Source organism: Tursiops truncatus, chromosome 1 (genome assembly GCF_011762595.2).
Source record: "Tursiops truncatus isolate mTurTru1 chromosome 1, mTurTru1.mat.Y, whole genome shotgun sequence".
NCBI lineage: Eukaryota > Metazoa > Chordata > Mammalia > Artiodactyla > Delphinidae > Tursiops > Tursiops truncatus.
Window position 1 is genome coordinate 33,676,700 of NC_047034.1, and position 24,574 is coordinate 33,701,273.

The 24,574-nt window shown below is 47.6% G+C and overlaps 1 protein-coding gene across 11 annotated transcripts in view; it reads left to right on the plus strand.

Moving 5' to 3' along the window:
- NFASC (neurofascin) overlaps window positions 1-24,574 on the plus strand; it is a 189,727-nt gene that overhangs the window by 89,510 nt on the left and 75,643 nt on the right. For all 11 annotated transcript variants that reach the window (XM_073802129.1, XM_073802140.1, XM_073802148.1 and 8 more), the window contains exon 2: window positions 2,476-2,584. The gene's annotated coding sequence lies outside the window, so the exon portion shown is untranslated. The remainder of the gene's footprint in view (window positions 1-2,475; window positions 2,585-24,574) is intronic.

Sequence of the window (24,574 nt, forward strand, 5' to 3'; positions counted from 1 at the left end):
TATTACATGGGGCCGGGAGGTCTCTGGTGGTCCAGTGTCATGAACTCGGCTTTCCTACCTCAAAGGCTCAGGCCTGACACCAGGCTGAGCACCAAGAGCCTGTCAGCCACACAGCTCAGAAGAAAAAAAATTAAAAAGAAAAATTATTAACGTAAAATAATAATAATAGTTTTAAAAGAAAAGAGCAACCAAACCAATAAACAAATTCACCAATGATAACAAGCGCTAAAAACTAAACTAAGGTAAACATAAATATCAGAAACGAATCAGCCGCAGACAGCAAACCCCAAGTCTACAGTTGTTCCTAAAGTCCACCGCTTCAATTTTGGGAACATTCATTGTCTCTTCAGGTATTCCACAGATGCAGGGTACATCAAGTTGATTGTGGGGTTTAATCCGCTGTTCCTGAGGCTGCACAGAGAAATTTCCCTTTCTTTTCTTTGTTCGCACAGTCCCCAGGGTTCAGCTTTGGTTTGCGCCCCACCTCTGTGTATAGGTCGCCCTCAGGCATCTTTTGGGAAGTCTGAGGTCAGTAGGTGTTCTGTAGGAGTTGTTCCACATGGAGGTGTATTTTTGATGTATTTGTGGTCAGGAAGGTGATCTCCACATCTTACTCCTCTGCCATCTTGAAGGCCCCCCAACTCTAGTAATCTTTGACGCTTTGTTTGCTTTTATGGTGTAACAAGATGCTCTAGGCTCATCTTATATATTTGCTGCTTCAGACCCTTCTCCAAGGAAGCCTGATTTCTTTGTGGGGGATGGTATATAGAGTTCATAATCTGATTGCTAGGGGGTACTCATTCCTTCCAGGATGATCCTTGTTTCTAGGCCTTGCTAGGTATTTTGTGTGTGTGTGTGTGTGTGTGTGTGTGTGTGTGTGTGTGTGTGTGTGTGTGTGGATGGATGGATGTAACATAAAACATATGGAGTTCATCCTGATACTCTCAGTTCACAATCAGGACTACAAAATTTTAACCTGATCTCATCGAGCTTATATTTGTATCTTCTTGCAATAGGAAACCCTTGTTTTTCAGTAATATAAATATTATTACTCATTTGGTTTATCCCACAATACACATATAAAAGTCTCAGAATAACAACAACAATAATAATACCATAACTTCATCAATAATATGATTAGCGAAAACAGTTTAGGATTTTGGGGTGGGGGGAATGAGGCAGTTCTTTTTATTCTTAGGATATATCCCTCCAAGGATATAGAGTCAAATTACTGTGTTTTAATTTCTCTATGTGTAGTTATGCCAACCAGCTGGACATACAGACTCATTTGCTACACTTTCATTTTAGGGATTTCTTTCAAAAATATTGTTGCTTATAATTATGTCAAATATTTACATGTTCCAAAGCAAATCCACAAAACAAGGTATATTCAATATCCCTGTTCCCTCCACCTCATTCCTCCCCCTCCCTATAAGTCCTTTAAATTTTATTTTATGCTTTATCCTTTTATTGTCTTTGCAGAATATAAGCAAATACATATATATCTTTGCATTCATTCTCCCTTTCTTAAATAAATGGTAGCATATTAAGCACACTTTTTCCTATCGTGTTTCTTTTCACTTGACAATAATCCTGTAGGTCAGAACTTGGGCATCACATAAGATATATTTCAAAAAGATTCCTAGAACTGAGGCTACTGGGACAAAGAGTAAATGTATACTTATTTTGATAGATATTGCCGCATTCCCCTCTACAAAGGTGGATGTGACCATTTTCTGCAGACACGTTTTAATGTTAAAGCAAATGATTAAGTGAGATATGTTATCTGTAGTGAGAAAGGCTAAATGATTGCCGCAAAGGACCAGACCTGGGACTTGAACTCTTGAAATGCCACCTCATAGTCTAGTGGTCTGACCCACTGTCCTGTACCTTCTCCCCATTTAACAGATGAAGAAAATGAGTCACATGTAGGGACGTGATCTATGCAAAATGATAAAACAAGCTAGGACCTAAAACCCATGTCTCCTAACACTAAAATTAGATCTCCTTTTAATGGGTAATTTATTTATGGTGAACTTGGTTTGATTATCTGTAGATGGGGAAGAAAAACATAATAGTTCTCCTAAGTAAAAAAGTTAATGAGATAATTATGGGTAAATTCTCCCTTGGGTGTAGGAGAGATTCTTTGAGGAGTGGCTTAACTCCTTCAGGTGACTAGGGATTCAGCAATTCGATTATGATGTCAGGCCACAATAATGATCTTATGAAGAGAGAGATGATCCCAGCTTCCCAAAGTCCAGCACGCTTAGGCACCTTGCAGAATCGGTCCCATTTCTTGCAGAGTGCTTTGAATTTTTGTGAACAAAGATGCTGTTATGCTATGTAAAACTGCCCAAATGGGTGTGGACAACGATGTAATTTCCCAGTGAATGAACAAGCTGCAAAGCACAAAGGCTTTTCTTTTCCTCTCCCAAAGTGACCCTGGGGTTCTTCTTTGTGCTTGCTTTGTGACAGGTTGATTGACTTATGTGCAATTTGGGACGCTGGAGTGTTCCTTCCCGCTGCAGACTGGAAGGGAGCCCCCTCTGGTGTTACAGGAAGGAGGCTGAATGAGGCAGAGACGGTGAGTGGGGCTTGGGCCTGGGCCTGGGCCCCGTGTCTCAGGGGTAGGGTGGGAAGAAATTCTCACCTCCTGCCCCTTCTCTTTGATGAGAGACGTTTCAGGCCCCGGAATTTTCTGAGGGGACATCTCCTTCCTTCTCCCCAGAGTTGGCCACAGAGCCAGACCTCAAGGCTCTCCTAGGCCAGAGGCTGACTTTGGGGAAGCATTTGTTCCTTTTTCTCCAGCAGATGCAGTGAGCCGGCATTAGCCCTGCCATTGTCCCGACTGTTCAATTGAAAAATTGGGAAACAGCTGTGTTTGTGGCCCTCACTCCCCCTTAGCCTGGCCTCCACAACCTGGGAGCCTCCTGAGTGACAGCCCCAGCATATGGGGGGCGGTCTGAGAACCCCTCCTCTGGGCGGAGCAGTGGGCCCTGGCAGATGGACAGCTGTCCAGGGCACTGTAAACAGCTGAAGCTGACATCACTGAAGCCACACCCTGTGTCCAGGGTCTGCATTGTTCCATTCTGGGGTAAAATTTCCTGCTGCTCCCAGCAACTCCTGTCTTAGTCTCAAGGCAGGGATGGCAGGGGAGTACATGCAAGCAATAAGGGCTACAAATTTAACCAAGGAGTAATTGGCATTGAATCACACGCTAGCAGCCTGGAGGCTTCTGGGCTGGCAGAGTCTGACCTGGAGGCCCGAACAGAGAAAGGTTTCCCTGTTCTTGAGTGTGGGCATCTCAGCCTCATTGCTCCAACTCCCTTTTCAGATGGCTTCTGTTCTCCCAGAAAGAGTTGGAGATTTAGGCTGGGAGGATGCAGGCAGGGAGGGAGTTGAAAGGTAGGAACAGAATACGCTGATGACATGGATTCTGGCTGTCCTTGCTTTGTGACTGTAGGAAAGTTTCAAACCACTCTAGGTTTATACAGTAGGGATAATAATGAACATCTTGTAAAGATTAAACACATAAAGAACCCTGCACTGTGCCTGGCTTATACTAGGTATTCAGTAAATGAAATTATTTGTCATATCAACAGCGGCTCAGATATACTTGTTTTATGAAGGTAGTTTCTGTGTGGGTTCTCTTAGGTCTGCGACTTGCCTTAGAACAGTGTCAGGTTTCGGGGACCACCAGGGAAATCCATCTGACCACAGGACTTTTTCACCTGTTACTAAGTGTTGAACTTTAACATACTGGCAGTAGTGGGGCAGGGGGTGGGGCACCATTCTTTTGGTTTGTATTTGGAGGACTCTGATTGCAAAAATAGTGTACAGGTTATTATAATGGGCCTGTAAATATATGTAAAACAGCATGGGAACAGATCCCCAGGTTTGTGCCAGAATCAGGGGTTAGTCCAGCTTTGTGGTCACCGTGGCCCCTCTCTTGGCACTTTTTCATGAACCCACCTTACTTTCTATCTCTGCTCCCCCTCCTAAGGCCCCTCCACACTCCTCCCTGGGCACACACACTCTGGGTTGCCTAACCAGATCCCTGCCTAAGGAACCTGGGAGCCCCCCGACCTTCTCTGATGATAGCAATGTCACTACCCAGCAGCACATCTGAGTGGCAGCCAGAGTCACACCTGCTGCATCCTGCCTGGTGCAGAGCAAACCTATCCAGGCTTTGCACCTCTGGACCCTTCCAGTCTAATCCACGAGCCCAAAAATCGGAACCTAATATTGGTTCACTATAGTTCTACAGTGCATTCATTTACATTAGTTGTGTCATTTGACTTTCACGACAATTCTGTGATGTGGGCAAGGCTGGCGTCATCATTCGCATTTGATTGATGAATACAGTGAGGCTCAAGAAGTTACTTCTCCAACGTCCACAAAACGAACAGCAACAGAACTCATATTAGAACTCAGATGTCCTGGGGCTTCCCTGGTGGCACAGTGGTTAAGAATCCGCCTGCCAATGCAGAGGACTCGGGTTTGAGCCCTGGTCCGGGAAGATCCCACATGCCGCGGAGCAACTAAGCCCGTGCACCACAACTACTGAGCCTGTGCTCCAGAGCCCACGAGCCACAACTACTGAGCCTATGTGCTACAACTACTGAAGCCCGTGCGCCTGGAGCCCGTGCTCCACAACAAGAGAAGCCACCGCAATGAGAAGCCCGCGCACCGCAACGAAGAGTAGCCCCTGCTCGCCGCAACTAGAGAAAGCCTGCGCACAGCAACAAAGACCCAACACAGCCAAAAATAAATAAATTTTTTAAAAAAAGGAAGAACTCAGATGTCCTGAATTGTGGGCCGTTTTTCTTGCTGGGACACCACACTGCCTCCTCCAGTCTGAGGCACCCACACCTTCAGGAAGTCAAAGGATCAGAGGACCTTAAGACATACAGGGAAACTTTTAACAGAAGAAGAAAAGAGCACACACATATGGCCACGTGAGGACCACTAAGCTCTGCGGGGGTCTGAGCCGGTTCTTTAGAGGTGGTAACAGCCATCCTTGCCAGAATCAGCACTGGAGGACTCCCCAGCCACCAACGCTGTGCATTTTCCATTTAATCCTCCTCACAGTAACCCTATGAAATAGGGCCCATTGTTACCCACATTTTACTGGTGACGTAAATACAGAAAGGTGGAGGAACATGCTCAGAGCACCACAGCTGAGAAAGCGGCAGCAGCTGAATTCGAATCCCAGCAGTTCTCCAGCTCTGGGACCCGCACGGTTGGCCATTTGGGCTCGGGGTTGCAGGGTTTTTTCAGGGTGGTTTGGGGCTGCATAGATGTTTCTGAGCAAGCCTCCGGCCAGGTTCCAGGTAAGAATCTGATTTTGTCTCTCCACTTGGGAAGCCTCAGAGGAGCAAGTCCTCTGTTTCTCTGTCCTCCTTCCCTCTGGCTCTTCTCCTTTTGTTCTGGGCCACTGCCATCTGGAGCGGCCCCAGGCATCTGTTCCCCAGCACAGGTCTCCTCCCTCCCCCCTCCTCCTGCAGCCCCAGTGTGAGGCACCTTCCCACACAGACCAATCTCTCCTATCCGGTGTCTCCCCTGCCCCAGTGCTTCAGCCCCTGGGCCTCGCCAGGCACTCAGAGCAGACACCTGCCCTCTGATGCAAGGCAGAACCACCCAGCTCCCCCAGGCCTTCAGTTTCTCAAATGGAGTCATTTGGTTAATGGCACTCACACTCCTCAGCCCCTCTGCCTGTTGGTAAGAAGCTGGGCCTTCTCTCTCCAGAAACATTACAACAGGCTGCTGTGGCCAACGTGGGCTCAGGACACACCACTGTGGGATGATTGGGGAAGGGCTGTGGAACTGCATTAGGAACCGTTTTGCCTCCGCACTCCCTGCCCCAGGACCAATTCCGGGCCCCTGAGGCAGCATCCATGCTTAGCCACCTTCTCCTGGGTGCTGAGATCTGCAGGGCTAGGTGTGGAGCCACAGCTGGCAGCAGTGAAAGCTATTCCCCTCAATCGCGTGTGCTATCTACCTCGTTTCTGCTGAGGTGATGCAATCGCTTCTACACCCCTCTCAGCCTTCCTTGCTGCCCTACTAAACCCACCTTTTTACTGGAGGCTGGGCTGTTGGGTTTGAGACAGCATGTCACCCTGTGAGTTTCCGTTTCTAATGGGAGGTTTATAGACTATAGCAAAGGGAGGGCTTTCTACAAGCAGGTGTATGCGCTCACTCGGGGCATTAACACCAAGCTTTTCCCTACACCGCTGGAGCCAATGGTGTCTTTGGTGTGAGCATAATAGCCAGCACTTTGCACCAGACTTCTAGACAAATGCATCTTATAATGCAGGAAACAACCTTCCCCTGTCTGTTCCACCTCCTCTCCTCCACGCGCCTGTATTTTCACATCTCCTCCAGCCTGTAGAAGCCTGCCAGGATGGCATTTGGATCCAGACCGATGTCTGTGTTGGATGTGAATGCAGAGGGCTGGAGAGAGAGGAAGAACAGATGCTGCTCCCTCCTGCTGTCTTAGTCCTTTCCTCCCTGTGCCTCCTTATCATGTCACACAGGAATCTTAAAAATGCCACCGGGGTTGTGCAATCCTTGGAATATCAGCAGCTAGACCAATATTGGCAGCAGGATGGAAGCCTCAGAAGAACTGACCTGGCTCCATTGAGGTTGACTCGAGTCTGGTGCAGTTGATGTCATAGGTCATGGACCACTGGTGGAAGAAGCTGGCACGAACAAGGGCAGGATTGGGGCCGTGCAGGGTGGTCTCCAGGAGTTTGAAGCACTTTGGTAAGGAGGCCAGGGTAAAGGCAGGAGAGAGGGCAGCGCAGAGCTGCTTTGGCTGGTCTGGAATCTTGCAGGAACCTCCCTGCTCTCTGGTCCACAGTAGACAACACTTGTGCAGATAACCGTATGTCGGCTCTAAGAGTGAATAATAACTCCTTGGCCACAGAGCTAACGTATGGTTATTAGCACAGGCATTGTGTACTTTGTACATCTACAAAATAGATCTGTAGGTTCGAAAGTCCAGCTTGTCCAAAGTCATGTAGCAAAGCATTGCACCAGCTGTAACTTGTAGGGAAGGGGAAATGACTAATAGTTTTTGAATGCTTAGTTTGGGCCAGGCCTTGTGTTAGATGCTATACATAAACGTTAGCCCATTAATTCATTTAAAATGAATTAAATCAACTCAGTTAATAATCATCACAATAATCTTATAATAAGTAAGTGTATTATCCCGTTCAAAGACAAGAAAACTGAGGCTCTAAGAGAGAGAGTAAACAAATTGCTGAAGACCACGCAGCAGGTAAACGGCTGAGGTGGGATTGAAACAAAGGTGCGTGGCTCGCGAGTCCATGCCCCTTCCATGCGCCAGAGGGATTATACTACGTCACTTACTCTCGAAGCTGCGTCTCAGAATCCATGTCTAGTGTGTTTCCCCTGGTCTGCATCTTCTTAGCTAGCCCTGTTCTGCCTTGAGCTCGTGCTCGCTTCTATGAAGAACACAGGAAAAAGGTAGAAGCCACTGCCCGCACTCTCAAGAAGCTCACGGTCCAGTTAAGGGGCTGGAGGTCATCTCTCTTTCCCTCAACCCAAGCTTCTTCAATAATCTTGCCCCACCCCCCGCCCCTTTTTATTTTTCCTGCTTGAGCTCATCCTATGGTTTTCAAATGGCTTTAGAACCCTGGTCTGTTGAAACTAGGCTTGGAATCCCACAAATAGAGGGTGGAGTAAGCAGCTTAACGTGAGTGACGTTTGAGCAGATGGGTCCAGATGGTAGCTCCTCAGATGGACAGAGGCCCCGACTCCAAATGGACACCCCACTCAGGGAGCCTGGGAACACATTGGTCAGTGACTCGAATGAGGAGCTGGGGTTTGAAAGAAAGTTGGCTATAGGGGTTTGTACAGCTATCACCCTTCAGGAAAGCCGCCAGGACAGAGATTGAGCTTTCAGGCTGTTCTTTCTGCAACATTCCCTTTGTAGAGCGTTTTGCAGTTTACTGTGGAGATAGGGACTAGACAAACAGTGACTTGTTCTGGGTGGCATCCAGGAACTTAGCCCTAGGTCTTTTTTAAAAAATCAATGTTCAATATGTTAAAGTTAGGAATCCCCAAACCTAATTTTTCTTCAACTTTTCATGTCAACTGACAAATTTTAACAATTCTCTTCATAAATCTCATAAATTTTAACAATCACTTGTTTGATTCCATTAATAAACTTAGTTAAATTCCTTTGAACATTTGAAACTGCATTTATAAATGTAATCATTCATTTCCCTTTTTGAAGTATCACAGTTTTCTTACAAAATCTTCCAAGTTCTTATGTAATTAATTCTTTTTTCTCATTGATATTTTAAATAACAGCTTTATTGAGATATAATTCACATACCATACAATTCACCTATATAAAGTATACAACTCGTTAATCAACTATACTTCAATAAAAAATAAATTTGAAAAAAAAGTAAAGTATACAATGCTTTGATTTTTAATATATTCACCAAGTTGGGCACCAATCACCATAATTAATTTTAGAACATTTTAATTACCTTCCACTTCCACCACAAAAACCTATACCCATTATCAGTCACTCCTCTTCCCACCCCCGACCCTGGTCTTCCTCTAGCCTTAGGCAATCACTAATCTATTTCCCACCTCTGTAGATTTGCCTATTCCAGACATTTCATATAAACGGAATGGTACAATATGTGGTCTTTTGTGTCTGGCTTCTTTTACTTAGCATGATGTTTTCAAGGTTCATCCATGTTGTAGCATGTGTCCATATGTCATTCCCTTTTTATGGCTGAATAATATTCCTTTATATATAGATACACCACATTTTACTTATGCATCATCAGTTGATGGACATTTAGGTTGTTTCAACTTTTTGGCTATGATCAGTTATGCTACTGTGAACATTCATGTTTAAGTTCTGATGTGGACATACATTTTTAGTTCTCTTTGGTATATACCCAGGAGTGGATTGCTGGGTCATGTGGTAATTCTGTGTTTCATGTTTTGAGGAACCCTAGGTCTTCTCATACTAAATCCAAGCCTCCCTTTCAGGCCTTCTACCTTCAGTCTCTACCTTCTCTCCCACTCAGGTCCCTCCTTCTTACCCTTCCCAAATATTGGGCTGTACCTTGGACACATAGGATTATGCTTACTTCCCCCTCCAGCCTTCGTCAGAGCAATTTCCCTTTACTAACAGGCCCAGGGGAGCCGGCTCTGCTATCCCAGGTGTCTTCTCCCCCACTTGGAGGTGGGTGGAGAGCTTCACAGCCCTCTCTCTTCTCCCTCCAGCTGTGAAGAAGATGTGTGTCTAATTGCTGTGAAACTTCCTCCCTGAGGGTACAAAACAGGGAGATGAGTGTGAAGTTGGTTCTTAAGTTGTAGAGAGGTGGGGGCTCTTCTTCTCCTTCTTGGAGGTGGCAGAATTTCTCCCCCCACCGAGGGAAGGTTGTTACCTGTGTCTTTAGCTGATGTCTCCAAGGTGGAGGCTGTCTGCATACCCTACATGTTAACTTTTGTTCCCTTTGCAATTTGCTTTACCTGCTAATCTCTATAAGAAAACTGGTCAGAGCTCAGTTAACCCCGAGCAGGGGCAGTGAGTGGAGCCGGAATAAGGGAAATTCACAGATATCCACAAACCTTATTGAAGGCAGCCCCTGCACAGCGTGTCACATCAGCTAACAGGCAGCTATACTGACTACATTTGAGAGTCTTTTCCATTCCATGTGTGTTTCCCAGTCCTGCCTCTTGGAGGATGAACGAATAAGCAATAATAATGAGGAGAAAATGGACAGCCCCAAAGAACTTCAGAAAGCTGGCTTCAGAAAGCACCGGCGATATCCCTCCCAGTGTGCCCAGCAACTGCCGGCCTGTGCGGTCGGCTGTCCAGGGCTGGGCTGTGGACCCAGCTGCCTGGATACTTTGGGCTGTCTTGCTATGCCAGGCTAAGATGTGTCAGGCTCCAGTTGGCCTGGGGTCAAAGAAACAGGATAAGGCAGCAACCCCACGTCTTCCATATATCGGGTTGTATGTACAAGGGTGTTCATTGTAGCATTGTGGTGATGGAGAAAAAATAAAGAAAAATAATCTAAAGGTCCACTATAAGCAGATGGTTAAAAGATTTGTCGTAGATCCACAGAAATCAGTTATGAAAAGTATGCAGCAGGTCTCTTACGTCCAAGCTCTATTGACTTAGTGACTCGCCCAGCTCTGCCCGCACAGTGAGGTGCCTGTGCCTTTCCCCCTAGAAGGGGGGCACTTTCCTGGTGGGCGCAGCCTTCGTGTGGAGCCTGGCTGCCTGGTGGCTTTTGCACACCAAGGTGCCCCGCAAGTGCTTTGTGCCCCAGAGAGCCTGCAGTGAACACGAGAAATTCACTAGATATTTATGGTGGGCACCTCGAGGAAAAGGTCCCTTCCCCCTTTCTTCTTTCCTGACCCCTCCTTCCCTCACCCCCAACTTAATAAATAGCCCAGTGGTTCAGGTTTCAACCTATAGATTAGTTCTGGGTGTTGAGCAGGAAACAGCTGTTTTCAGCCAAATTCTTAATCCTAAACCCAGGTGTCCCCCTCCACCCCCTCCCGGCGGGAATCAGGGCCACCTGATACTGCTGTTCCCCCACCCTGCACTCCTGCTGAGACCCTGACAGCCTCTGTGAACTTAGCCCAGGCAGGGAGAGGAGGGGCCGGACCTGCTGGTGCCCCTGCCACCAAGCGGAACCCTATCAATGGTTAAACACACAGCCCCTCACTCCTCCCAGATCTCTCCCCCTGACCATGCAAGGGAGCCAAGCATGAAACACAGCCACCGAGCAGATGGAGACCACCCCCCTCCAACCCCGAGAAGGGAGGAGGGGGGAGGGGGCTTGAATCCCATAACAAGGTGTCTTTAGCTGTTGGAAAATCCTAGAAGACAACTGGTTCAACCCCACACAGGGAGGAAGCGGGGTCTCCCCTCCTGGGCAGCGGGGAGAGGCAGATCTAGAAGCAGGCTGGTGAGTGCTTTCTTAGGCTGTCAAGTCCTTGGGCCCGGGAGGGTTTGGTGCCGTTACAGCCCCATAAAGGGGAGGTGGGAGGACTGCGCGGGCAGAGAGACTTTGTAAAGATGCTGAGACTGCGGTCATTTCGTGGGCGGTGAAGGGGAGATGTGAGATATCAAGCTTCCCTGGGGCTTTCTCAAGAGGAAGGCAGGGGGCTCCCCCTGCGGCTTCCCCATCTTGTCTCTTCCTCTTCCAGAGACCCCTCTATCTTCCTTCTCCCTGCTTGGCGCTCTGTCTCTTTGGGACAGGCTGAGGATCACTAATAGGGGGCATTTCCAGTTTCCTAGGAAACCCCTCTGGCCTTCAGATGCCTGTGAGTGGAGGGAGTGAGTGGGCTCGGGTCACCATCTGTTGCATGGTTCCTTCCTTGGCATGAGAGATGGAAGGGAGGAGGGGACCCGAGGTAGGAGGGGAAGCAGGGAGGAGGGTCCTCCACAGTGCCCAGGGCAACCCTCTGCTGAAGGTGACCTCAGAACCAGGGCAGCTAAGCGGAAGCGCTCGGGATGAGACGCGGGGAGGCTGGGAACAGAGGTGATGGCCATTCTGGAGTTAGTGCCTGGAGCGGCTGAATCCCAAGATTCTGAGAGTCTGTCTGTGGGTTGGAGAAAGCACGGTGGCCTGACTGCGATCAGACAGAAACCCTGAGAGGGAGTGGGGGAGGATTTCAGGAAAAAAGGAGATGAATGTGTCTGCTGAGCAGGGACAGGATCTATCTACTTCATGGGATGCTTAATAGATATTATTATTATGATTTCACAGCTGTTATTTTTATTACTCAGGCTTATACTGTAACAACAGTTTTTATCATTTGTGATTTAATCAAGGGTTTATAATATTACTAATTCATTGATGGGATGCATATCTCTCAGTAATAGGAAATATCTGATAAGATGGCTGTTCACTGGCCCCACGAATATTTATCGTACTGTCTCACTACAAAGGGAGACAAAATATGGACTCTGACCTCAATAAGTTCAAAGTCTGATGCAGGAGATGGATGTTGGAGCAACTATTCCCACAGGCAGGAGGAAATGACCCCTAGAACAGAGTGTGCTGGGGAGCACAGGGGAAATTGCAGCCCACTTTCGGTGGGAAAGTAGGGTCAGCATCGCAGAGAGGTTGCCACTGAGGGCCTTGTAGAGAGGTAAGGGGTTAGCACTTCCAGCCTATGCAGAGTGTGGCCAAAGGTCCAGAAAGCACCTGGCCGGTCTGGGGAGTGGTGCGAGGTCTGGGCTGGACCTGCGGGAGAGGAGGCTGAGCGGGGCGGGAGTCCGGTCACGGGGGCTTGCCTGGTGCACAGAGAGTGTAGATATTGTCTCTTAGGCCAGTTCCTCGACTGTTTTTTCTGCCAAAACAAACGTGATAGAGGACACACACTGGCTCTTTCTCCGTTCTTCAAGAAAGAAAACAGAAAGTGAGGGAAAATGTGATTACTATAGCAGTAACCTGAGCCACTCAGATTTATATATAAATCATTTACAACTGTTCTTGGTTTGTACTGGGAACAGATTACTTGAGAAATTCCTTATATCCCAGTCCTGAGTTCCAGCTAAGAGGGCCTGCCTGCCTGTCTACAGGGAACCCCCCCGCCCAGTCTGGAATACTTCCGAGCTCCTTTCAGACCTCACACACACGGCCCTTCCTCACTTATTTTGATGTGCCTCTGTTTCCTCTTTTGTTTCAGCTCCTCTCTCTGATTTCTGAACAGGTTGCTTCTGGGCACCTATAGTAATAAACCCTGCTGCGTGTTTGTTTGTTTGTTTTTAATCTAATGCAGAATGGCTGAGTTTTGCGTTGGCTCTGTCGGGCTTTTATTATCTCTCTGTTCCCCCACAATATCCTGTGGCAGTGATGTGTGAGTGTATTCCTTAGTTGGTTCTTGTAGTACTATTCTCATCATTCCATTAGTTTATTCTAAGAGCTAGTTGCTGGCACGTGGCCTCATAGCACTAATCTGTTGGTGTGCGTATCCCCAGGCAGTAATTCGGGAGCACAGCCTCAGACTACCTGCAGAGCTGTTTGTTCACGACCCTGGGCATTTCGAACTGAACTTGGTTCCAACCTCATGATCTCCCTGAGCCCCAACCACTTCCAGACTTTTCCCCTTTCTTTATTCTTTTTTTTTTTTTTTTTGTGGTACGCGGGCCTCTCACTGCTGTGGCCTCTCCCGTTGCGGAGCACAGGCCCTGGACGCGCAGGCTCAGCGGCCATGGCTAACCCAGAGACCATCCTCAAATCTCAGGGGGGCCTTGGAGGCCATCAAGCCATTCATCTGTCGCACACACAGTCTCTTTCACACCTGCCCAGGGGCACCTGTGGAATCTGGAATCTAGGAGAAGACAGGTGGAGTGACGGGGAGAGGAGAAGTGGTCGAGAAACCTCACCCCTGGGCTTAGCTCCCAGAGTAGGAGGATGATTTAGGGCAGAGAGTGGCCTGTGGCTAAGCCCCAGACCGGCCAGCAGATGGACAGCACGATGGGCAGATCACAGGCCCTCTCTAGGACTTAGGTTTACCTGATAAAGGTCTGTGTGTAGTGGAGTCACTTGAACAGTGAAACAGCTTCCATCTGTACTGTGCTTCGCATTCCTATGCATTATTCATGTGATTCTCACAATGAGCCTCTGCAGCAGGCAAAGCGGGAATATTTATTTCCATTTTTGAGATTTTAAAAAAGGCTTAGAAAACAAGTAATTTACAAAAGATAAGTGGCAGGACTGAGATCTTTACTTGGATCTTCCTTTCCATAAATGTTTCCTGCCAGGGGCCCTGCCAGACACTAGGGACACAAAAATGATCAGGGCCTCACGAATTCCACAAAGAGGGGAGAAAGCGTAAGCCAGTGGTGAGCAACCTACAGCCCTCAGGCCAATCCCAGCCCACTGCCTGTTTTGTAAATAAAGTTTTATTGGAACATAGCCATGCCCATCCGCTCACTTATTGTCTATGGCAGCCCTCACACTGTAATAGTAAAGTTCAGTACTTGTGACAGAGACCGTCTGTCTTACAAAGCCTAAAATATTTACTGTCTAGACATTTACAGAAAAGGTCTCCAACCCTTACTTTAATCACATAGTTTTGCCAGTGTGCTAAGGGCCTCAGAGAGGCAGGTTTAAGCTACAGTAGAGATGAGATGGACTCTCAGCTCTGCTTGGGGGTGGGGGACACAGGCTAAGCACAAGGAATTCTTCACTGAGCAGAAGATGTCTGAGCAGTGAGGTCTTGAAGACTGAGTAGGAGTTAATCACGTGACAAGGAGGAAAGGACTTTGCAAGCACAGGGGACGGCACGGGTAAAGTGTGGGGGCTGTAAACGGTGTGGTATGCTTAGAAAATGGCACAGCATTCAGTAAGGAAGCATTTAGGGTTTGGGTGGGCTTGGAGAGGCCTCCAGGAACCTGATTTCAAAGAGCCTTATATGCTACGCTTGGGGGGTTGGATTTGATCTTATAGATTGATGGGGAGAAATGGAAAGGTTTGCAGCAGAGCACTGATACGATCAGGTGGCGGTTTAGAAAAATCACTGTAATAGCAACATGGAGAATGGATTGGAAGGAGACCAATTGGGAGGTTACTGCAGTGGTTCATGAGACATGATATTTATCAGAGGTAAACAGGTGGGAACATGCAGAAGGGAGGGGGCATGAGAGACACCAGGAAGGAGACAGTCCAAGGGCCTTGGTGCCTGGATGTGAGATGTGAGAAGAGGTGGGATTTAAGGGTGCTTCCAGGTGTCTAGCTTGGTGACTTAGGTGGGTACCACCAACAAAGGCAGGGAATAGAGATGGAGGGTCAGGACCCTGATGGAGACACTGAGGACATCAGGCAGAAGAGGATCCAGCAGTGTGATCAGTGCCGTCGTGGAGGCCCAGAGAGAAAACGAGGCCCCAGGGTGGTGTTTCAGAGGCTAAGGAGGAAAGGATGTTAGGAGGGATGGATGGGGTGGTTAACAAGTGTTAGTGCCTCCAAGAGGTCTGGCAAGATAAAGACTGAGAACACTGGTTTTGGCCATCGGGAGGCCAATGGGAGGTCCAGACAGGAGAGTTCCAGGATGTCGTTGGATGAGGAGTGAATGGGAATGAAATAAGTAAAGACAGAAGCCATTGACCACTGTAGGAAAAAAAAAAAAAAAACTTTTATGAGAAGAAATGGAAGAAAAAACTTCAGGTACATGTAGGGAGGCTGTGAGATGCAGAGAATGATGTTATGGTTTCGTTATGAGAGAAACTCATGAACATGTTTCTCTGCTAAGGCAGGGAGCAAGTTGAGAAGAGTTTGGAAATTCAGGAGAGAGCAGATAGTTTTGGGGTTATTTTTCACCAATTTATTTATTTATTTTAAGATGGGGAAAAAAGCACTGATTATGACACCCTCCTGTGTCCCTCTTCACACACCCCATTAGCACGGGAGGGTTTCGAGGGGGGGGTGCTTTATCTCCTTCGTTTCCAGCACAGTACACACTTTGGCTACATTTTAAGGGCCTCAGGAGATGGAAATCCCCTGAGTTTTCTTTCTTTCTTTTTTTTTTAAATATATTTATTGGAATATAATTGCTTTACATTGTTGTGTTAGTTTCTGCTGTACAACAAAGTGAATCAGCTATATGTATACATGTATTCCCATATCCCCTCCCTCTTGAGCCTCCTTCCCATCCTGCCTATCCCACCCCTCTAGGTCGTCACAAGCATCGAGCTGATCTCCCTGTGCAATGCAGCAGCTTCCCACTAGCCAACCAATTGAGAGCAGAGGGTTGGGGCCGGGTCCAGGCAGAGGCAGGCAGGTAGGTGGAGGGAGGAATGCTTTTTTAATACAGAAAGTGGAGGTCATGGGAAGCTTATGTGTTCAACCAACATACTAGGGGCATTTCTGACTCTGACAGCACTGTCATTTCCAAGTGATAGAGAACTCAACTCCAGCTGGCCTAAAAATTCAAGAGAATTTTTAATATAAACACACAAGTAATTTAAAATCCCCAAGTAGGGCTTGCTTCAGGAAATGCTCCATCAGTGACTCAGTGACGGGAAGGATCAGGTCTTCCTGTGTCTTCTCTCTGCCTTCTGCAGTGTTGGAGTATCCTCACATTATGCTTGGAGACCCCCCTACTCCCACTCCCTGAAGCTCCATCCTCTCCCCTTAGCGGGGTTCTTCACTGGATCTCTTTCAGAAGAAAGGGGGAAACTTGTCTTTCTCAGAGCTTTTAGCAGAAGTCTACGTGAAGCACACTGCCTCCGGCTGGATGAAGTATCCTTTCCTAAACCAACCATATTGGTGAGGGGTAGGGAATGCTAATTTTCTTATATTAATCACAAGCCAGCCCTGGAATTGGGGTAGGATCATTCTGGGAAAGAGGCAGAGATAAATTTGCTGAAGAAAAATGTGGGTACTATTATGGACAGAATCGTGTCCCCCCCAAAATTCATATGTTGAAGGTCTACCCACAATGTGACTCTATTTGGAGACTGGGCCTTTAAGTAAGTAATTAAGGTTAAATGATGTCATTATGATGCGCCCTAATCCAATAACATTGGTGTCCTTATAAGAAGAGGAAGAAACACCGGAGGTGCATTTGCACAGAGGAAAGGCCGTGTGAAGACACTGCAAGAAGGCAGCCATTTGGAAGCCAAGGAGAGAGACCTTAGGAGAAACCAACCCTGCCGGCACCTTGATCTTGGACTGCCAGCTTCCAAAACTGTGAGACAGTGAATTTCCAGTCTGTGGTATTTTGTAATGGCAGTGTTAGCTGATGAACACAGGTACAGTGGATAGGAGGAGGAGAGCAAGGATGCTGGATAAACATCCAGTAAATGCCCACTAGGTTCTCTGTGTGCTTGACAGCCTCAAGGAGTTCCCTGGGGAGACAACAATCCACACCAAGACCTAGCACTCATTACAGCGAGTATATCCCAGAATTCTCTGAGAGCAAGGAGGATGAGGACTGCATCCAGCCTTGGTGGGATAGGGTGTTCCAGGGAAACCAAGGAAGGCTTCCCAGAGGTGGTGTCACCTGCGCTGAGCCTGAAAGATAACAGAAAGTTGAGTGAAAGAGCAGAAAAGGCAGACTAGGAAAAGTGAGTAATTTATGTAAAGTTAGTGTGAAAATAAATGCCACCCAAATGAGAACAAGCAGAGGCTATTTGGAGTGAGCTATAGCAAGGGAGTCAGCCACCATCACTTGCTTTGGCAGAGACTTAAAGGCAGAGAGGGGAGAGGACAGGTTGTTAGTGAAAGAAAGGGAAGACTTCCTGTATGCTCAGACTGACATGGGCACCTGGAGGCGGGCTAAGTAGAAGCAGGCATCCCATGTGATTGGTCTGAGAAGCTTATTTGTCTTTCCCGGGTTGGTCTTGAGTTGGAAGTACTGGTAAAAAATATCTGAAAGCCTGTAGTCACTGCCCAAGTCCTGACCACTCTGGGCTGTCTGCTGCAGAGGCTGTGGGCCAGGCTCCTGCTGTCGTAGATGGTGTGGCCGTTGTCTGTGCAGTCCTCTCTCAGTGGGTGGATGATCGAGCGAGGACTATTCATGGAACTAGGAATAATTCAGTATAATGGGGTGAGTGGAGGAGCGGCGGATGAGACTGGGCAGGTATGCAAGGGCCTGATCAGGGAGGGCTTTCAAAGCACGTTTTATTTTAAGAGAGACATAAAGGACAGAAGCAGCTGGGGTGGGGATGGACACAGGTTGACCAGGGGTGTCAGGGATTGTGAGGCTGTCCCGAGAAGGCACCCCAGGCCTCAGTGAGGAGATGCTAGCCACGGGAAGCCAGACGGTTTCCAGTGCAGTGCTGCGGCCCCAGCCTGGTGTGCTGTTCCTCACGCCTGCACCTGGCTGTTGCACTCACATGTTTTTGCCACTGGGCTCAGGGTTTCTGCATTTGGGAAGTTAGGCTGTTGCACAGGGGTTTTCAGTTCTTTGTTTTACTAACAGAATCCTTTCTTGAAACGAAACCTTATGCAAAAGCCCAATGTAAAACAAGGACTGTGAAGCAGCTAGCCACCCACCCTCCCCCTCGGAGAGGGCCTGAGGCACTTCCAAAGAAGCCACCCAGCTTCTCTGGACCCATCGTAAACACCCAGCACTGAAAGATTTTTGCAGAATTTTTCAGCTCTGCCCTCACCACCGGGAATAAAACTTTGTGTGATGAAGTTTCTGGGTTTGGAAGCTGAGGGGCTGGCCTTGCCCCAGAGGATACAGCGCCTCCTACAAGGTCTCCCTGCTTCCAGTGTTGTCGATCTACATTCCACCCTCCACGCAGCAGAGTGGTCTTTACAAACAAATCTTATCGGGTCGATTCACCACTTAGAACCCTACAATAGTTTCCTGACATGCTTAGAATATACTTTAATTCCTTACTTTGGCCTTCAGCCCTCTGGGAGTATACTCTTGTCTCCCTCTCCGACTATGACTCGTACTGTTCCCCACGTACCCTCCAAGCTCCAGTCACACCAGCTTCTGTCAGTTTCTTGCATGTCCCCATCTGCTTCCTGCCACTGGGCCTTTGCACAGGCAGTTCTAGCTGCCTGGAATGTTTTTCTGACCCATCTTTACAGTGTTGGCTCCTTATTGCCATTTATATCTTGGTCAAATGTCACATTTTCACAGAGGCCTTCCTTGCTTTTATCACATCACCATCACTGTAGTTTCTCTTTTCTTTTTTTTAATAGACTTTATTTTTTAGAGCACGTTTAGATTCACAGCAAAATTGAGCAGAGCGTGCAGAGATTTCCCATATGCCTCCTGCCCCCACACATGCACAGCCACCCCTGTGTCATCACCATTCCCACCAGAGTGGTACACTTGTTACAACTGATGGACCTACATTGACACATCGTTATCACCCAAAGTCCATAGTTGGCAATGGGGTTTACTCCTGGTATTGTACATTCTATGAGTTTTGACAAATTATAATGATACCATTAGAGTATCACACAGAGTAGTTTCATTGCCCTAAAAATCCTCTGTGCTCCACCTATTCATCCCTCCTTCCCTCCAACCCCTGATCTTTTTATTGTCTCCATAGTTTTGCCTTTTCCGGAATGTTCCATAGTTAGAATCATACAGTAGGTAGCTTTTTCAGATTGGCTTCTTTCACTTACTAATAGGCATTTAAGTTTCTTCCATGTCTTTTCAAGGCTTGATAGCTCATTCCCTTTTAGTGCTAAAAAAATATTCCATTGTCTGGATGGACCAGTTTATTTATCTATTTACTTACTGAAGGACAACTTGGGTGCTTCCAAATTTGGCAATTATGGAAAAGGCTACTGTAAACCTTGTGTGCAGGTCAGATTGTATTTCCTTCTTTGCACTTACTGCTGCCTGATTTTGTTGTTGTTGTTGCTGTTCAACGTTTATTTCCTGTCTTCCCCACTGAGACGTAGGCTCTGCAAGAGTAGAGAAACCTCAGCTCTTGTCCCTGTCTATTCTCTAGACTGGCGCCTGCCACCAGGTCTGGTAAGTGAACGAATGGCCGGCTGACTGCTGGCCAAAAGTCCAAGGCGGGTTCTGCTGCAGGGGCCGTGGTGCTGCCGACTGAGGCGTGTCTCCGCGCAGCCTGTCTTTTCTCCCCATCACTTCAGATGTGTTGTGAACACCACAGCTTGCTCAGAATGGGGCTGCGGGAATGCGGGGAGCTCCTGACGGCGACAGCCTGTGGGAGCTGTGGGCCTCTCGTCCATCTGCCAGGGACAGCTTGTGGAATCAACACCAGGGGCCCCCCAATCTGGGGAAGGAAAGCAAACCAGGACCCAGAAGAAGGGAAAAATAGAAAAGCACCCTGATTGCGGTTGGATAAGTAGTATTGCTCCTTGGAGCAGTTGCTGGTAGTGTCCTGGAGGTAGTTCAAAGCCCGATGGATAGCACTAGCTAACATTTCTTGAGCTTGTACCCCCATGCTTTGTTAAGTGCTTTCTATAGGATTTGGGGTATCAAGTCACAGTGGCAGCCCTCTGGGATAGGTGCTTCTATTATATGCATTTTTCAGATGAGAAACACAAAGCTCCAAAGTTTCAGTACTTGCCCGTGATCCCCCCTTGTAAGTGGGGAGCGGCTTCAAACCCAGGTGGTTTTGCTGCGTGGCCAATGCTCTTGAACTCACCCGAGAGAGGCTGTCATGTCTGCTGTCCCCCCCAGTGGCTGATCATCACTCAACTCACGTGCGCTTTCCTGGGCCCCATCTTAGATATTTTGAATTCAAATCTCCCACAGGGCTTGCAAATTTAAAGTCCTTGGGTTCAAGAAGGCCTAAGTGTGTGAAGCACCCCCATGTAAGATAACAGAGGTTCTAAGGGCATTCAAATTTTAAAAAAAGTTTTAATCTGCAGGCTTGATTTGACGCCCTACCTAGAAGTTTGAGGATCCAAGTATTTGTGTATTTAAAGAGTACCCAGGGGGGCTTCCCTGGTGGCGCAGTGGTTGAGAGTCCGCCTGCCGATGCAGGGGACACAGGTTTGTGCCCCGGTACGGGAAGATCCCACATGCCGCGGAGCGGCTGGGCCCGTGAGCCATGGCTGCTGAGCCTGCGCGTCCGGAGCCTGTGCTCTGCAACGGGAAAGGCCACAGCAGTGAGAGGCCCGCGTACCACAAAAAAAATAAAATAAAATAAAGAGTACCCAGGTAATCCTGATAAGCATCCAGTTTCCCTCCTGTGGGGGCACATTGTCAGGGACACATCTGACCAAATGCCATATGGATTCTTTATGAAAAGCAGTGAGCTCAGCACATCACATGCAGAACACTTCATATTCAGGTGACTCTATTCTCTTTTTTCTTTTCTTTCTTCTTCTTCTTCTTTTTTTTTTTTTTTTTGGCTTTTCTCTTCACACAGTGGATTGGGGTGCGGGCATCTCAGGTACACAAGAATTGAATTAATCATATTCTCTAGTTCATAGTACACCACCAGTCCACACAAGATTTCTCTTGGTTTTATTTATTTTTGTTCTTTTCCTCACTCCCCGTGCAATAGGCCCCCCTTCAATGTATTTTGTAGCCTTACAGTTCACCTCTTTCCTGTTTGATTCGATATAAAAGGATCCTTCAGGTACATCATAGTGGTAGTGTGTGTGGATGGTGTGTCTCATTTTCATGATTGGTTTTGTACGACGGCTGTGGATCATTCTTCCTTGCATCTCAGAGAAGCATCTGCCTCTCTGGAACTTCCTCCCATTTGATCCTTCTTTTGCCCCCGTGGAGCTACACAGAAAAATTCCACGCCCTCTTCCGACTTTCCAAGACAGTCATCACCACCCCCTCTTCTGCAGCCTCTATCTGCCCTCTCAAGGATATGGGATTTTCCTTATTCCTCCACGGGATGCTCCACAGTTAGATAGCATTTCCCTTGAAGAGCCCTGACAACTCCACCCCCAAGCCCCGCCCCCGGCTGGATGGTCTGCTTCTCCTCTCCCAGCGGTAACCTGCAATTTGTTTATTCATTTATTCTTTGATGAACATTTGGGCTCGTTCCACCTCTCAGCTATTGTGAATGATGCTGCTATGAACATGTGTGTGCATGTACTTGTTTGAGTCCCTGTTTTTGATTCTTCAGGACATATATCTAAGAGCAGAAATACGGGCTCATATGGTAATTCTTTGCTTAATTTTTTGAGGTACTGCAAAACTATACATTTCTTTTTTAAGTTGCAACTTTGCTTAGGACCTATCATGCATATTGAGAGACAGGGAAATTGGATGGAAAAACCCTGAGTTAGGAATCAGGAGACCTGGGTTCTTTTCCTAGCTTTGCCACTAACCTGCACAGTGACCCTGAGCACATCACTTCCCCTTTCTCCGCTCTTGTTTCCTCATCTGAGAAGTAAGGGGATTGCATAAAGCTACATGCTCTTTAAATTATCTTCCTTTTTAAAGATTTTATTGGAAAAATTGGATTCCAGGAGAAGAGAGAGAGAGAATTGTCAAACAGCTAAACGTGATTATTTCTCTGTTCTTTTCCTGCTGTGTTTTTAAATTGTGAGTTAAAGACGCCCCAAATAATTGGACTTTCTTCTTGCCAATGTGTATCTAGTTAATGAATAGCTTCTGGCTTCCCGGTTCCATCAAGATTCCCAGAATAAGATATCCTTCTCTTTCCCATCACTTCCTACCACTTGGCAGCTCCTGAACAAAACATGGCGGTCATGGAGCCAAGACTGGAGCCATCCCCACTGTCCTCCTGGAAGGAAAGCTGAACCTCCCCCCGGTGCCGGTTCCCTCAGCACTAAGGTTTCAGTTGGATAACCTGAGTCTAGTCTTTGGAAATGCAGGAGCCACGGAGAGGCATTCGCAGACTCTTTTTGAGACAGTGTGAGGATCATCTTAGGAGAAAGAACCAAAGACCTGCTGTGATGCCTTCCAGCCAGACAGTCCCCGCCTTGGGACATTTTGTACTTTCTTAACTCTCTTACAGCTGGATGGTTCCCTGGCCAGAGAGCAGTGCCTGTGTAGGGAGGGAATTTTGTCCTCCACTGATTGGAAGCCTTCGCAGTTTGCTGCCCAGGTCCAAAGCCTGTGTTCTCCTGCGCCGCCTGGTGGTTTTGTGGGGAAACAGGTTTAAAACATGTGATCCAAGTGGTTTATTATTTTATTTGCTCATTTTTCATCCAAAATAATATTTGCTCGTTTTTATTTGCTCATTTCATTCATCCAAAACCATCACATGGTTTTGAGTGCCTGCTATGTTTTAGGCACTATGCTGTATTCCAGGAATCACAAGACGAGGCACCTTCCCTTACAGTACCTTCCCTTCTATAGGGCGTACAGACTAGTGACTTTTAGAGTACTTTTAGAATACAAAGTGACAAGTGCTATAATAGGGGGTCATGAGTGGTGTTCAGGAGTGCAGACAAGGGGGCACATAAGTCATACTTAGCATAGCCTAATGAGAGAAGGCAGGTGCAAAGAGTGTTCTAGACGGAAGTTAACCTGTGCAGAAGTCAGCACAACAGAGCATTATGCACTGAAAGACCTGGTAGAAGACCCATGGTGGCCAGAACACAGAACACGAGGGGATGGTGATAAGAAATGACCTTGCGGACGGGGCTGCATCATGCAGGACTCCTGAGCCATTTCACGGGCTTCAGCTTCAACTTTGGAGCAGCAGTGAGCTAGTGAGTTTGACTAGGGGAGTGGCATATTTATACTTGCATTTGAGGAGTAAGCACTCTGGTTGTGGATGGAGAATGAACCAGAGAGGCAAGAGTAGATGTGGGGAGAGACCACTTAGGAAGCTGTTGCAGTAATTGGCGTGAAACAGTGGTGCCCAAAACCAAGGAGGAAGCAATGGGAAAGGAGACCAGCAGATGGAGTCCAGAAATACACATGAGGTTGGAGGCTGGTATTGGGCCCAGCTTCCAGGAAAGAAATTGCTGAAATCTGAATCAGCATCCTCTAGTTTGCTCACATCCCGGCACAGGGCATGCCTTACACCCTCAGTCTGGAAAGCTGCGAGACGGTGGGGTTGTACAGGTGATAGAGGCTTCGTTTTGCTGCCAAATTGTTTTAAACAGTGTGTCCATTTGCTAGATGGCTGTTGGTCCAGCAAAGCTGGAGGAATTGTGGGGAAACTGCCTCCCACTGTCCTCTTTGCTTTCTTTGGCCCCATGGTAGGTAGAACAGCAAAATGGACCCGTTTTTACAACTCGGTGTTTCCGAGCCTCGGGCAGTTTTATAGCTCAGTATCTGAGCCTCAGCTTGGGCCATGCTTGCTCTTCTCTCTCAGGACAAGGGGAAAAGGGTTTGTCTCTCAAGGACCTGTTCCAGGCTCCTTGGACAGCCAGTTTTAACCCTTACCCCTGTAAGCCCTGGAATGACATCTGGTGCTTGAGGATGTGAACATCGTGCTGTCATAAATGTTGCTTATTCTACCAACCTTCCTGGAGCCTCCTGTCCTGGGCCCTCATCTCAGCACTGCCTTTATCTCTTAAGGGACAACATCAGGGACCACCGCCAAATATTTAGCTGCACAAAGTATTTGCAGAAATCATTCATTTACAAAAAGTCTTTGGGGCAACCAAGTTTTCACTTACCAAACTTCCGGCCCACAGTGCGCTCCCCTCCCCCTCTCTCTGGGTCAAAGGACAGCACTGTGATCTTGTCTCTGTGCTGCTACCCCAGACACACTCGGCCTCGGGTCCACTCATCACACGTGGTTCATAGAGGCTGTGAGATTGGTGCATTTCCTGCTGGCTCAGTGCATGACACCTTCTAGGTGCTGGACCTGGGAGCCAGTGTTTGTTTTCATGACTGTTCTATGCTGAGTTGTCCTTCCTTCTAGAATACTGGTTCTCCACAGGGGGTGGTTTTGCCCTCCAGGGGACAGTTGTCAATGTCTAGAGACGGTTTTTGATTGGAGGCAGGAGTGAGCTCTACTGGCATCTAGTGGGTAGAGGCCAGGAATGCTGCTCAACGTGCTACAATACCCAAGACAGTTCCCCACACAGAGAATCACTGGGTCCCCAGAGTCAACAGTGCAAGGTTAAGAAACCCTGTATTAGAACATAGGTCTCTATCCAAGGGGACCCTGGAGTCCTCAAGGCCCTGTAGGATTGCTGGAGCAAACCAAGAG